The following is a 15213-nucleotide window of genomic DNA, read 5'->3' on the forward strand; positions in this document are numbered from 1 at the left end:
CGAACATCTACCCCATCAGTCAGATGCACCATTCCATCGTGGGCCTAGGTCTCAAAAATCAAGTCAATCCGTGACTTGTGTGGGCCACACCACATATAGAAGTGGAGAGGGGCCGTGCACAATTAAAACATTCATAATCATTTTTTGGGCCCACCGAGATGTGGTTTGCAAATCCAGCCCATCCATTATGTGTGTCCCACTTGGATGAGGCTTCAGACCAAGTTTCAGCAGCATTCAAAACTCAGGTGGGCCCCACCAAGTGCTTTTATATGTTTTTGGCATGTCTTCACATGATTTTAGATGGTATGGCCCACCTGAGTTCCGTATACCGCTGATTTTTGGGATATCACATAATTTAGAGGGGACCCATCAAATGCACGGTGTTGATGGTCAACACGCATCACGGTGGGGCCCACACAGCTCGACCTCACGGAAGCTTATCGTGAGTTCGAGTGCATAGTACCTTTTCCCTATATATATATATATATATATATATATATATATATATATATATCGACTTAATTGGACATGCCCATGTATTTAGCTCCTTTTTCCATTCTTAAAACTAGCTTTTGGGTCATGCCTGGTTGGTTGAGCCCAAGCTAATTACAATTAAATGGGTTGGTTGGGCATGGACTTGGTAAATTCTGAACGGGTCGGCTTGGGCCATATTGTAATGGGCTGTGGCTTGGTTGCGGCCTAAGACCAATGCACATCATGGCTAAAAATCAGGACCCAGTTTGGTGGTCCAACAAGCCACTTCCTCTAGGGTCTGTTTGGGTAAAAAATCAGAATTAAGCCTAATCATGATTCTAGCAAACTCCATGCACTTTACATCATACTTGCAGCCATGTTCAGGTTCATCTAGAACTTTAGAAAATGTAATGGAAAAGTGCTACTTAAGCATGGAGAATTTGACATAAAAGGCATGGGTCTAAAAGACTTAAAATCATGTTTTGCGGGATCCCCTGCCAAACAAAGCCTCGGGAAGTAGGCCAATTCCCATTAACGGAAAGTGAGTTCCAAAGTAGGCATTTGGGGGATGACGGTATGTGCGTAGGGCCTCACTAGGTAAGTGTCTTGATCCTCAAATGATGGGCCCATGCAAATGCAGAACCAGATTTCCATCACTCAAACTCCCTTCCGGTGGCTGCTGAGAGCTCTCCGGCAGCTCCTTCACTAGCCGATTCCTATCAATCCCCAAAACCATAACCCTAGACTTACCACTCACTCCAAAATCCTCCAACTCAACCCCTCCATTCCCCTCTGCGATAGCTCTCAGGGCAATCTCAACAACCAAGATGGGACTTGCCTCCCCACCAAGCTCAAGGAGCATCACCTTCTCAACCGGCGTGGCCAATGGATCGCCCTCCAGCTTCCTAAGCACCGCAGTTGAGTCGACTACTGTGAATGGGATGCGCTCCAGCAGGCAAACGACAACCATGGACCAAACAATAGATAGCGGATCCGCATCTCCATCATCATCCAATGGCTTCTTATCACTGTCAGATCACCGGGGTTGCTGAGGTGGATCGGATGAGGGTTTAACAGCAAGGGATTGGAGTTTTAGATCGCGGCGAGGGGTGAAAGGTCAGTTTTCGAAGGCATTTATAAGGTTAGGGTTAGGGTTGGGGTTAGGGTTTGGAGTGTAGGATCGACTGTTGAAGGAAGAGATGAGCTGGAGGGAGAGATAGAAGGAGGAGACGAGGTTGGGAATGAGGGATTGGAGGGAGGAGATGAGGTGGTGCTGGTGGAGCCGTCGATTCTTAATCCGATCCTGGATTTGCTTGTTAGACAGCTCACATGCCTTGTATAACTAGTATACCTTGTATAGTTTATTTTCATAGATAGAAGATTCTGAGTTTATTGTTTTCCTTGTATAGATGTTTATAATCTCTATATATTCAACCCCATTGGGTTGTCTCAAATATAGAAAACCTTTTGGTTTCACAGTTTACATGGTATCAGAGCCCTACTGATCCAAATCCAGCCACCCCATCGTCACCGGCACCACCACCTGTCAGATCCGACCATCCCTGCGTCCGGTCATCATCTCTGCTGCGTCCGGCCCCATCCTTGCTACGTCCGGCCCCATCCCTGCTTGATTGTCCAATATTCCAGATCCAGATCCAGTGCCCCTGCTCGATTTTCCTGCTCCAGATCCAGATCCAGATCCAACGCCCCTGCTCGATTTTCCTGCTCCAGATCCAACGCCCCTGCTCGATTTTCCTGCTCCAGATCAAGATCCTGCAACCCTACTCGATTTTCCAATTTTCCAGATCCAGATCCAGCGCCCCTACTCGATTTTCCAGATCCAGATCCAGATCCAGCGCCCTTGCTCGATTTAAAAGATCAAGATCCAACGCCCCTGTTGCCTCTGTTGCTGATTGCTTCCGATCTCTCTTTTCCAGATCCAAAGCTCCTATTGCTGTTGCTATTCCGCCTTGGGTATCTCCTGCTATACGGTACTTCTACGACCTTCTTCTACTTCAACTCCTTGCATGCTTTACATTACTTCAAATCAATGGACAAGAACTCGTCACGTACAGAGGCCCCACGTTGTAGTTTTGATGGTACCAACTATTCTCTATGGGCCATCCATTTTCAGAACTTCCTCAAGGGTCGTGGTTTGTGGGGACTAATTGATGGATCTGTTACTATCCCCACTTCCACAGATGCCGACAAATTAGCTGATTGGGAAATGAACAATGGACGGATTATTACCTGGATTCTCGATTCTGTCGATCAGTCCATTGTTGTTGGCCTCATACCTCATCGCACTGCTAAGATAATGTGGGAGCATCTCCAGACAATTTATCAACAGAGTAATGCGGCCCGGTTATACCGCCTGGAACAGGATCTCATTAACCTTACTCAGGGTGACGACAGTATTCAATCATTTTACTCCAAAATTGTCACAATTTGGACTGAGATAACCATGATGGATCCAACATTTCCTCATGACTTTAAGATATTCCAAACTATGCGCGAGAGTGCGCTAGTTCGACGGTTTCTTATGAAGCTGTGTCTGGAATTTGAGCATTGTCGGGCTACTCTCTTGAACCGTAGCCCTACTCCTTGATTGAATTCGGTTATTAATGATTTATTGGCTGAGGAACAACAACTAAAAGTTCTCTCTTCCTTCCTCAACCCCGGGATCATCTGATATGGTGCTTGCTGTGTCCACCACTACACTAACACGTGGTTCCAATCATTTGACTTGTCGCGGCTGCAACAAGGTGGGTCATGTTGTCGCTCAATACAAAGAATGGTGTGCTTATTTTCGACGGACTGGTCATGGTATTCAGGACTGCCGTACACGTGCCTATACATCTTCTTTCGGCCGTGGACATGGTGGTCATAGTCGTGGTCGTGCTCTTTCTGCTACTGCTGCCACTATTTCTTCCGAGCCATCTGTTAGTGAATTTACATCTACTGTTTCTACTGAAGGTCTTTCATCTCCGTTGACTCCTGCAATGCTCAAGCAAATCGTTCAGGCCCTTTCTGCGGCCGATATGTCAGGTATATCCCCATCTTCTACATGGTTCTTCGATTCGGGTGCTTCCAATCATATGACCGGTGTTGTACCCATCTTCGTGGCATTCGTCCCTACACCGGCAATCAGGCTATTTCTACTGCCGATGGCACTAGACTACCTATTCAGTCCGTTGGATCATTGACTTTATCTCCTTCTGCTCATCGCCAGTTCACCCTTCGTGATGTGTTTCATGTCCCTAACCTCTCCTCCAATTTAATTTCAGTTGGTCAATTCACATGCAATAACTGCTTAGTCATATTTCTTTCTAACTGTTGTTTTGTGCAGGATCTGGCAACGGAGAAGGTACTTGGGAGGGGTAGGCGGCATGGTCGTTTGTACGTGCTGGATTTTGATCCATCTGTCACTTCGGCTCGTTGTTTCTTTTCTCCATCTTCATCAGATATTTGTTCGGCAAATAAATTGTAGAAACTGTGGCACTTTCGCCTGGGTCATCCACATTCCAATCAGTTACTTCAGTTAATTTCGTCTGGCATGTTAGGGAATATTTCTCTTAATAAAAATGATTTGGATTATTCTTATTATTCCTGTTGTCTTTCAAAAAGTAAGTATATTTCCTTTTCTCTAAGTACTACAAAATCATCTTCTATGTTTGAACTTGTGCATTGGATGTCTAGGGTCCTTCACCAATTATGTCTCTCTCTGGGTTACGATACTATGTTATATTCATTGATGATTTCACACGTTACACTTGAATTTACTTTCTGCAATCGAAGTCACAGGTTTTTGAAAAATTCAAGTTATTTCACTCTATGGTGGAGACTCAATTTCGGGTTCCAGTTCAAACTCTCCACTTTGACTCAGGGGGGAATATCTCTCAACCGATTTTTGTACATTTCTTCAAGGGCATGGGATTATTCATCAGACCACCTGTTCTGATACTCCACAACAGAACGGGGTGGCTGAACGAAAAAATCGTCATATTGTTGAAACTGCCAACACCTTGATGACAGCTATGAGTGTTCCTCGTTCTTTCTAGGTGGAAGCAATGTTACATTCCGTCTACTTGATTAACCGAATGCCAACAAAAGTTCTGAACAATAAATCTCCTTACTTTGTCCTCACCGGCTTATCTCCTGCATATTCCACATTTTGTGTTTTTGGTTGTATCTGTTATGTTCACCTGGCTTCACGTAAACGTAACAAACTATCTCCAAAATCAGTCAAATGTATGTACTTGGGATTTGGGGAAACTCAGAAGGATTTTTAATGTTATGATCCGGTTTCTCGTCGTGTTCAGGTTTCACGAGATGTTGTTTTTCTTGAACACATTGCATTTTATTCATCTCTTCCTCTTCCGCACACTCCAAACTCTCCTTATCTAACCGCCTTTTCAGAAATTTCGTTTGCCTCAAGTACTCTCCCTCGTCCGTTGCAGGTTTACTCACGTTAACTACGTACAGATCCACCACCTATTACTCAACCCGAACCTACTATACCTATCGCAGATCCCGAACCTACATCAATACGCAGTTCTGTTCGTGAACATCGAGCGCTTGATCGCTTGATATGCTCTATGTCTGTCATGAATGCTACTCTGGATACTGTTTCTATTCCTACTTCATACTCTCAGGCAGCCACTCATGATTGTTGGAAGAAAGCTATAGCAGAAGAACTTGCAGCATTGGATGATAATCATACGTAGGATATTGTCACTCGACCTGCTGACCAATAGCTAATTGGTAGCAAATGAATTTATTCTGTCAAGCTCAAGTCTGATGGATCATTGAATCGATACAAGGCTCGACTTATCGCTCAGGGCTACAAACAGGAATACGGAATTGATTATGATGAGACTTTCACTCCCGTGGCCAAGATGAAAATTGTTCGTACTCTTCTGGCTATATCTTCTATTCACTCGTGGCCACTCGCTCAGATGGATATGAAAAATGCCTTTCTTCATAGAGACCTTCAAGAAACCGTATATTTGAAACCTCCTCATAGCTCTTTAATCCCTAACAATAAGGTATATCGCCTAAAGAAAGCCTTGTACAGCCTCAAACAGGTACCTCGGGCATGGTTTCAACGCTTTCACGATGTTGTTACGGGTGCTGGCTTTACTCAAAGTGGTCATGACCCATCCTTATTTTTGCACACCACTGCTCACGGAATTGTCATTATTCTGGTCTATGTTGATGACCTCCTCCTGACTGGTAGCGATGCTACTGGCATTTCGGCTTTAAAGGAAGTTCTGCAATCATCCTTCAAGATGAAAGACCTCGACCATCTAACATACTTTCTTGGACTTGAATTTTCACGTTCCAACCGTGGGATCCTGGTTAGCCAGTGTAAATATACCAAGGATCTTCTTGCATTGGCATCATTGACAGATCAGAAGACAGTTCAGACTCCCTTAGAACTTAACGTTCACAATGGTCGTAACGATGGTGATCTACTTGCACAGCCTGACTTATACCGCCGTTTGGTTGGGAGTCTAGTTTACTTAACTATGACTCGCCCTGATATTGCCTATGCTGTCCAAGTTGTCAATCAGTTTGTTTCTACTCCTCAGACTCTTCATATGACTGCGGTGTTGCGCATCCTTCGGTACCTTCGTGGAACTCTAGATCGATCCTTGTTCTTCTCCTCCACGGCAAGTCTGGACCTTCGTGCTTATTCGGATGCTGATTGGGCCGGTTGCGCTCTCACACGAAGATCTGCCATTAGCTATTGTGTCTTTCTCGGAACTTCTCTTATCTCTTGGAAGTGTAAAAAGCAAGCCACTATTGCCAAATCGAACACAGAAGCTGAGTATCGAGCGATGTCCGCTGCGTGTAGTGAGCTCGTCTGGTTACGTGGACTTCTTTCAGACTTGGGCATTCCTCTACAGAATCCTACTCCACTCCATGTCGATAATCTCAGTGCCATTCAGATTGCCTCTAATCCAGTTTTTCATGAACAGACGAAGTATATTGAAGTTGATTGTCACTTTATCCGCGAGAAATTTCAGTCTGGGCTCATTTCTCTTCTACATGTTGCATCCCATGATCAGATTGCCGACATTCTCACCAAGTCCCTCACTTCTGCACGTCACTCATTTCTAGTTGGCAAACTATTACTTGTCGATGACCAGCATTAGTTTGTGGGGAGATGTTAGACAGCTCACATACCTTGTATAACTAGTATACCTTGTATAGTTTATTTCTATAGGTAAAAGATTCTGAGTTTATTGTTTTCCTTGTATAAATGGTTGTAATCTCTATATATTCAACTCCATTGAGTTGTCTCAAATATAGAAAACCTTTTGGCTTCACAGTTTATACTACTGACCCGTGTCCTTGAGGGAGAGGAGATCGTCCTAAAGCTGCTGCCGCATCAGTTTCAGAGTCTTTACCATCTGGCTAAAATGACTCCATTGCGTCGTGGAGTTGCAAAGAGAGAGAGAGTCGGGGCGGGAAGAAGGAGAGGGTGGGGGCTGGGATCGTAACGAGAAAGTAGGGTTATTTATTTATTTATTTATTTATAGAGATGCTTTGCCGGCGCATGGTTTTACTTAGTGCCAGCAAAGGATCCCCCAAAGTGCCAGATAAGCTCTATTTTTTTGTAGTGGATCATCTTCCTCTTATGAAGATCATGATGCAGATATTGGGAACGATCATCATATCCCTAATTGCTATTTATTTGATCTCATGACTGATCATGAATAATTAGTCAGGTTGTTGATATGGATAATTTCCGACTATCATATTCAAGGGCTGATCAATTATGATTTGCTATTTCAGGTGGAGAGATTGGGAAGGGAATGCTTCATCTTCCTTTCCGAGTCATTCCCGTTCAACGAATCAACGTTTGGGGAGTTCTCTAACAGAAACAGCATGAAGAAACCACTGACAGTGTCGAGGCCCGTTTCGTATGTTTTCAATATGCAGCCGCCGACCGACCTGCAGTTTGGGGATTACTCTTCTGCACTCAACAAGTGTCTATACAATAACCAGTGAGTACATCTACATCAATTTTCACATCTGTGCATAGGAAGTATAGTATGTTACGGAATCGATGTTCATGACACTGACATAAACTAGCCCGTTGACGGCCAATTATAGAGGTCTATGTGAATATGGAATGCAGGTCATGGAAGAAACTACTGGGAGCTTTTTATGTCAGCTCCCTTCATCTATAGGTTGTTGCATGTGATAATAAAAGGGGTATAGAAAACCTGCTAGTAATAGAGTTGTTAACGGGTAGGGTTCGGATCAGGTCTCATAGTACCGTACCTTGGCTAATTGGGTTCAGGTCTAATTCTTGAGGACTCGAGCCCAGATCTGATTGGAATTGGGTTCCCATTTGGATTCTAGGTTTTGAGTTGGGTATGGAACAAGTGAAAACATTTACACAGTTCAGCCCACCCAATGGATGAAGTAGATCTCACACACTCATACCACTTTAACACGTTAACAGTGGGTAATTGGTGGTCATGCTTGTGGCTTAGGGAACCTGATTTGTTGCTAGAATCATCAATATATGTTAGATACATAATTATACTATAACCCGACCCACAGCCCAGCTGACCCGACTTTAAGTGGGTCTGTGATGTGGACCTGACCCAAACCCAATTAGACCTAATTTTCAACTAGGTCCAAAAGGTGAGACCCAAACCTGATCTGATATCGTAACGGCTCAAAAAAGATGTGATAGACCCATTAAAATCGGGTCAGGTACATAGGGATACCAAGGGCTCTAGATACACATTAGAGCCCTAGTTAGAAATAAAAAACAAGGTCTTCTGGGCTAGGGGATGATAGTTCATCTTGGTTTTCTTATGACAGTGATGCTTCAGCTGTGCATGTGTGGGAATCTGGACTATCCGAATTGTGGGTCATCTCATGGATGGAGCATAGCCCAAAGGTCACATCTAATTGGCAGAGATCAAAAGGCAGTTAAAAAATCGTTATTGTTGATGGTTGATGGTCCAAATTCAACAGACGGAAACAGATGGTTTAACATTACCCCATGAGTGTGATTACAAACTCATGTTCCATCTGCAATAGGGCTAACGATTTGGACAGCTGGGTTTCTCTTACATTAATAGAGCTGTACACGAGTCAGCTTGGCACAGTTCGGCCAGCAGCTAACTCCAGTTTGAACTCGGCTCAGTTCGGCCAGCAGCTAACTCTAGCTTGAACTCAGCTCGGCTCGGGCCAATTTGAGCCCAGTTCTAGCCTGTGCGACATTTTATCAAACACAGCTGAAGCAGCATAAAAAACAGTAATGCCACTTTACAGGTATTTCATCAAACACTAATCACCTTTGCTTCGGTGATTAGCTGAGTCGAGTCGAGTCGAACAAGCTGACCGAGCTAACTAGACTGGGGTACAGATCTACTTACATATCCGTAACCACCATTTTGAAAATGGGTAACTCTCACTTGTCTAGCTGCAGAGCAGAGATCTTCTGTGAAGAAAACCATATGTGAAAGATATGCTACTGAAAAAGCAAATGATCGCGGGCTGATGGGTCCACCAAAGCATATGAAACAACATCAATCACCTTTGCTTAGGTGGGTCTCTTTGCTTAGATGGATGCATGAGTAGACACTTTGATTGCCTTTTCCTCTATACTGAACGGTAGTATGTAGTGTTCAAAGGAGAAATAGAACTCTACCTTCTGACCACCATATTGTGGCCCGCCTGTCGCGGCCGTAGCTATGATGCGCGTACGGTAATTCTAACCATACATATGTGGGCCATGGCAATTTGACTGCCTGCCCCACTGAAGGCACCTGCAAACGGATGGTGGAAACAAACTTCTTTCGTTCTTGTTTTGTCAATCTTTTTGTGGGCCACTAATTGGATGGTTATGATTGTCTGATCGTTGAATGTATTAGACAGGCCACATACCTTGCCTTGTATAGCCGATTCTATACATAGACGATGTATAAATAAAAGATTTTGTATTTATCATTTTACCTTGTATAGTCATTGTAGAACTCTATATATTCAACCCTTCGGGGTTGTCTCAAATACACAGAAAAGCAAAAGAGAATCATTTTCCTCAAAGCCTTCATTGTTTTTGATTTGTTTACATGGTATCAAAGCAATATCAATCCTAATCCGGCATCTTCTTCATCACCGGCACCACCGTTTGTCAGATCCGGCACTCCCATGTCAAATCCGGCTCCTCCCCTGTCAGATCTGACCCAAGCTCTGTCTGCACCAAGCTCTGTCCTCACGAAGCTCTATCCGATTGTCTCCTACACACCAAGCTCGTCCGATTGTCCCAGGCCTGTCCGCACACCCCGGCTATATGTCCCCTATGCACGACCCTGTGCACACACCTGCTACACGTCCCTGCGTACGCACCTGGGCACGCATATCCTTGTTGCATCATCTCCAGCTACACCCGCTCCCTACTCCCTATTCTTCTCCTGCTGCATCTGCATCATCTCCTGCTGCATCTGATCCCTACTCCCTATTCTTCTCCTGCTGCATCCGATCCCTACTGCATCATCTTCTGCTACATCTGCACCCTACTGTCGCATCTCCTGCTACACCTACTGCTGCACGTCTTGATCTGTTGGTCTGTTGCTCTTTTACTGGTTGTTGTTCTGATTTGTGGTTGCAAGGTACTTTCTTCTTGAGCATCATTTTATCTCATCCTATCTATGGATAAAGACTCCCGTACAAAGGCCCCACGATGTAGTTTCGATGGCACCAACTACAATCTATGGGCCTTCCACTTTCAAAATTTTCTCAAGGGTCGAGGTTTGTGGGGACTAATTGATGGATCTATTACTATCCCCACTTCCACCGATACCGACAAAATGACTGATTAGGAAATGAAAAATGGACGGATTGTTACCTAGATTCTTGATTCGGTCGGTCAATCAATCAATAGTTGTTGGCCTCACGCCACATCATACTGCTAAGGCTATGTGGGATCATCTCTAGACAATATATCAACAAAGTAATGGGGCTCAATTTTACCGCCTGGAATAAGATCTGGTTCACCTTACTCAGGGTGACAAAAGTATTTAAATTATTTACTCTACAATTGTTACAATTTGGATAGAGATGGCTATGATGGATCCAGAATTCCCAAATGACTTTAAAATATTCCATACAATGCGGGAGAGTGTGCAAGTTAGACAGTTTCTTATGAAACTACGTCTGGAATTTGAGCATTGCAGGGCTGCTCTTCTGAACCGTAGCCCAACTCCTTCAATGAATTCGGTTATTAATGATTTATTAGCCCAGGAACAACGACTGCAGGTCCTCTTTCAGGGGACATCTCAGGGACCATCTGACTTGGCACTTACTGTATCCACCTCTACACTAAACCGTGGTTCCACTACTTTAACTTATCGTGGTTGTAACAAAGTAAGACATGTCGTCGCTCAGTGCAAAGATTGGTGCGCGTATTGTCGAAGGACTAGTCATAGTATTCAAGACTATTGTTCACGTGCCGATGCATCCTCATTCGACCGTGAACGTGGTGGTCGAGGTCATGGTCGTGGTCATGCTCTTTCTGCTACTTCTGTGCCTACTTCTTCCGAGTCTTCTGTTAGTGGTACTACTTCCACTGGTTCTGTTGAAGGTTTTTTCTTACCTTTAACTCCCACGATGCTCCAGCAGATCGTGCAGGCCCTTTTCTGCGGCCAGTATGTCAGGTATCACCTCATCTTCTCCATGGTTGTTCGATTCCGGTGCTTCAAATTATATAACTGGTGATGTATCAGATCTCCACAATACTCGTCCTTACATTGACAATCAAGCTATTTATACTGCAGATGACACTAAACTATCCATACAGTCCGTTGGTTCCTTAACTTTCTCTCCTTCTAACCATCTCCAGTTTACCCTTCATGATGTGTTTCATGCCTCTAAACTCTCCTCAAATTTAATTTCTATTGGTCAACTTACATTCAATAACTGTTTGGTCATCTTTCTTCCAAATTGTTGTTTTGTGTAGGATCTGGCAACGGGGAAGTTACTTGGGAAGGGTGGGCAGCATGGATGTTTGTACGTGCTGGACTTTCACCCATCCGTTACTCCAGCTCATTGTTTCTTCTCTCCCTCTTCCTCGGATATTTGTTCGGCAAATAAAATGTGAAAACTCTGGCACTTTCGCCTGGGTCATCCACATTCTGATCGTTTGATTCAGCTCTTTTCTTCTGGCATGTTAGGGAATATTTATCTTAATAAAAGTGATTTGGATTATTCTTATTCTTCCTGTTACCTTTCAAAAAGTAAGTGTATTCTCTTTTCTCTAAGTACTACAAAATCATCACGTATGTTTGAACTAGTACATACGGATGTCTGGGGTCCTTCCCCAATAATATCTCTCTCTGGACTACAATATTATGTTATATTCATTGATGATTTCACCCGTTACACCTGGATTGATTTTTTGCACTCTAAGTCACAGGTATTTGAAAAATTCAAAATATTTCATTCTATGGTGGACATTAATTTCGAGTAAAAATTCAAACTCTCCGCTCTGACTTAGGGGGAGAGTATCTCTCCACAAATTTTCGTACATATGTTCAGGGTCATGGGATTACTCATTAGACCACTTGTTTAGATACTCCACAACAGAATGAGGTGGTTAAACGAAAAAATCGCCATATTGTTGAAACTGCCAATACCTTAATGATAGCTATGAGTGTTCCTCGTTCCTTCTAAGCAGAAGCTATAATGCATTCAGTCTACTTGATTAATCAGTTGCCAACCACGGTCCTGAATAGTAAATCTTCCTACTTTGTTCTCACCGGTTCTCTTGTTACATATTCCACATTTTGTGTTTTTGGTTGTGTATGTTATGTTCATCTGGCATCACGTGAACATAACAAACTTTCCCCAAAATCAGTAAAATATATATGCTTGGGATTTGGAGAAACTCAGAAGGGTTTTCATTACTATGATCCAATCTCTCGTCGTGTACGGGTATCACGACATGTTGTTTTTCTTGAGCATATTGTCTTCCATTCATTTGTTCCTCCTTTGCCCACACTAGTCTCTCTTGGTCTTACTATTTTTCTTGACATTCCGGTTGCATCGATTACACTTCCTTGTCCCTTGCGGGTTTATTCCCGATAACCACATATAGATTCATCACCTACTACTCTTCCTACTGTACCTGTAACTGATCCAAATCCTATCTTGGTACGTCATTCCACTCTTGAACATCGACAGTCTGATCGCTTGATATACTCTATGTCTGTCATGAATACTACCTTGGATACTATATCTATTCCTACTTCATACCATCAGGCAGCCAGTCATGATTGTTGGAAGAAGGCTATGGCAGAAGAACTTACAGCAATGGATGATAACCATACTTGGGACATTGTTACTCGACCTCCTGACCACCAATTGATTGGCAGTAAATAGATTTATTCTGTGAAACTCAAGTCTGACGAATCATTAGATCGATACAAAGCTTGGCTTGTCGCTCAGTGATACAAACAGGAATACGGAATTGATTATGATGAGACATTCACTCCTGTGGCCAAGACGAAAACTGTTCGCATTCTTCTAGCAGTATCATTAGTTCGCTCCTAGCCACTCACTCAGATAGACGTGAAAAATGCTTTTCTTCATGGAGACCTTCAAGAAATAGTATATTTGAAACATCCTCCTGGATCTTTAATTCCTGTCGATAAAGTCTGTCGCCTAAAGAAAGCTCTATACGGTCTCAAACAAGCCCCTCGAGTATGGTTCCAACGTTTTCATGATATTGTTATAGGAGCTGGTTTTACTCAAAGTGGTCATGATTCATCTTTATTCTTACGCACCTCTGAGCATGGAATCATCATTGTTCTCGTTTATGTTGATGACTTACTTCTGACTGGTAGCGATGATACTAGCATCTTGGCATTAAAGGAAGTTCTGAAGTCATCCTTCAAGTTGAAGGACCTGGGTCATCTAATATACTTTCTTGGACTTGAATTTTTGCGTTCTATACATGGAATCCTGGTCAGCCAGCATAAATATACCAAGGATCTTCTCGCATTGACTTCCTTAACGGATCAGAAGACAGTTCAGATTCCTTTGGAACTTAACGTTCAATATGGTTGTGACGATGGTAAACTCCTTGCAGATCCCACATTATACCGCCGTTTGGTTGGGAGTCCGATTTACTTAACAATGACTCGTCCTAATATTGCCTACGCGGTCCAAGTTGTCAGCTAATTTGTTTCTGCTCCTCGCATTATTCATATGATTGCAATATTGTGCATCTTACGGTACCTACATGGAACTCTAGATCGATCTTTGTTTTTCTCCTCCACGGTCTCTTTGGATATTCGTGCTTATTCAGATGCTAACTGGGCCGGTTGTACTCTCACCCGCAGATCTACCACTGGCTACTGTGTTTTTCTTGGCACTTCTCTCATCTCTTGGAAGTGTAAGAAACAAGCCACTGTTTCTAAATCAAGCACGGAGGCCGAGTATAGAGCAATGTTAGCAGCTTGTAGTGAGATTACCTGGTTACGCGAACTTCTTTCTGACTTGGGCGTTCATCTACAAGATCTTACTCCACTTCATGTAGATAATCTAAATGCCATTCAGATTCCCTTTAATCCGGTTTTCCATGAACGGACAAAGCATATTGAAGTTGACTGTCACTTCATCCATGAGAAGTTTCAGTCTCGGCTCATTTTGCTACCACATGTCGCTTCCCATGATCAGATTGCTGACATTATCACGAAGTCCCTCACTTTTGCACGACACTTATTTCTATTTAACAAACTATTACTTGTCGATGACCCGCATTAGTTTGAGGGGGGATGTTAGACAGGCCATATGCCTTGCCTTGTATAGTCGATTCTATAGATAGACGATGTATAAATAGAAAATTTTGTATTTATCATTTTACCTTGTGTAGTCGTTGTAGAACTCTCTATATATTCAACCCTTGAGTGTTGTCTCAAATACATAGAAAAGTAAGCAAAGGAGAATCATTTTTCTCAGAGCTTTCATTGTTTTTGCTTTGTTTACCGAATGTAGTTTGGGATCGAGGCCCATAAACAGCAATCCACCCAGCCTATTCATTACCTTATGTTGAAACTCGTTTGAGTACTCACCGGAGCCGTCTTGGGAAGAAGGTCACAAATAGTAAAGGATGATGTAAAAACACCAGCATGGCTGCAGCGAGCATCTTTGAAGGTACAATGGTACTAATGGTGGAATTTGATTGACCAACGGATTGCTGTGGTTGGTAACTTTCAAACATGTTTTGGATTGCTGTGGTTGGTAACTTTCAAACATGTTTTGTATTGACCTTACCTTTAACAGCTATGGGCCCGCCTAGTTTAGTCCAAATAACTTTCTAGCCCACACGAGCTAGCTAACTAGTGTCAAAGCTATAGGGGCCTTGCAATAATGTATGTATTTTATCCACACCGTCCATCCATTTTGCCAGGTGATTTTACAGCATAAGGCAGATAACAAATCTCAAGTAGACCACACCATAGGAAAGAGAGTGGATTGAAGATTGAACGCTTACTATTTAAAACTTATTGGTGTACAAGCTGATATTTGTGTTTGCCCTTCATCCAGGGTTACATGACTTTATGAACAGGTTGGATGGCAAATAAACATTGGTGCAGGTCATAAGAAGTTTTACACGCGCACACACACCCACAAACTCTTGGGAGTCTACCACCGGCACAAGAGTAACACTATAAGGAAATTGTCATTTACCGGCGGTCAAAACCA

The 15213-nt window shown here is 43.1% G+C and overlaps 1 protein-coding gene across 1 annotated transcript in view; it reads left to right on the top strand.

Annotated features, from left to right (window-relative positions):
- LOC131224892 (protein STRUBBELIG-RECEPTOR FAMILY 2-like) overlaps nt 1-15213 on the top strand; it is a 62916-nt gene that overhangs the window by 30537 nt on the left and 17166 nt on the right. The window lies entirely within an intron of this gene.

Source organism: Magnolia sinica, chromosome 14 (assembly GCF_029962835.1).
Source record: "Magnolia sinica isolate HGM2019 chromosome 14, MsV1, whole genome shotgun sequence".
In the NCBI taxonomy this organism is placed as follows: Eukaryota; Viridiplantae; Streptophyta; class Magnoliopsida; order Magnoliales; family Magnoliaceae; genus Magnolia; species Magnolia sinica.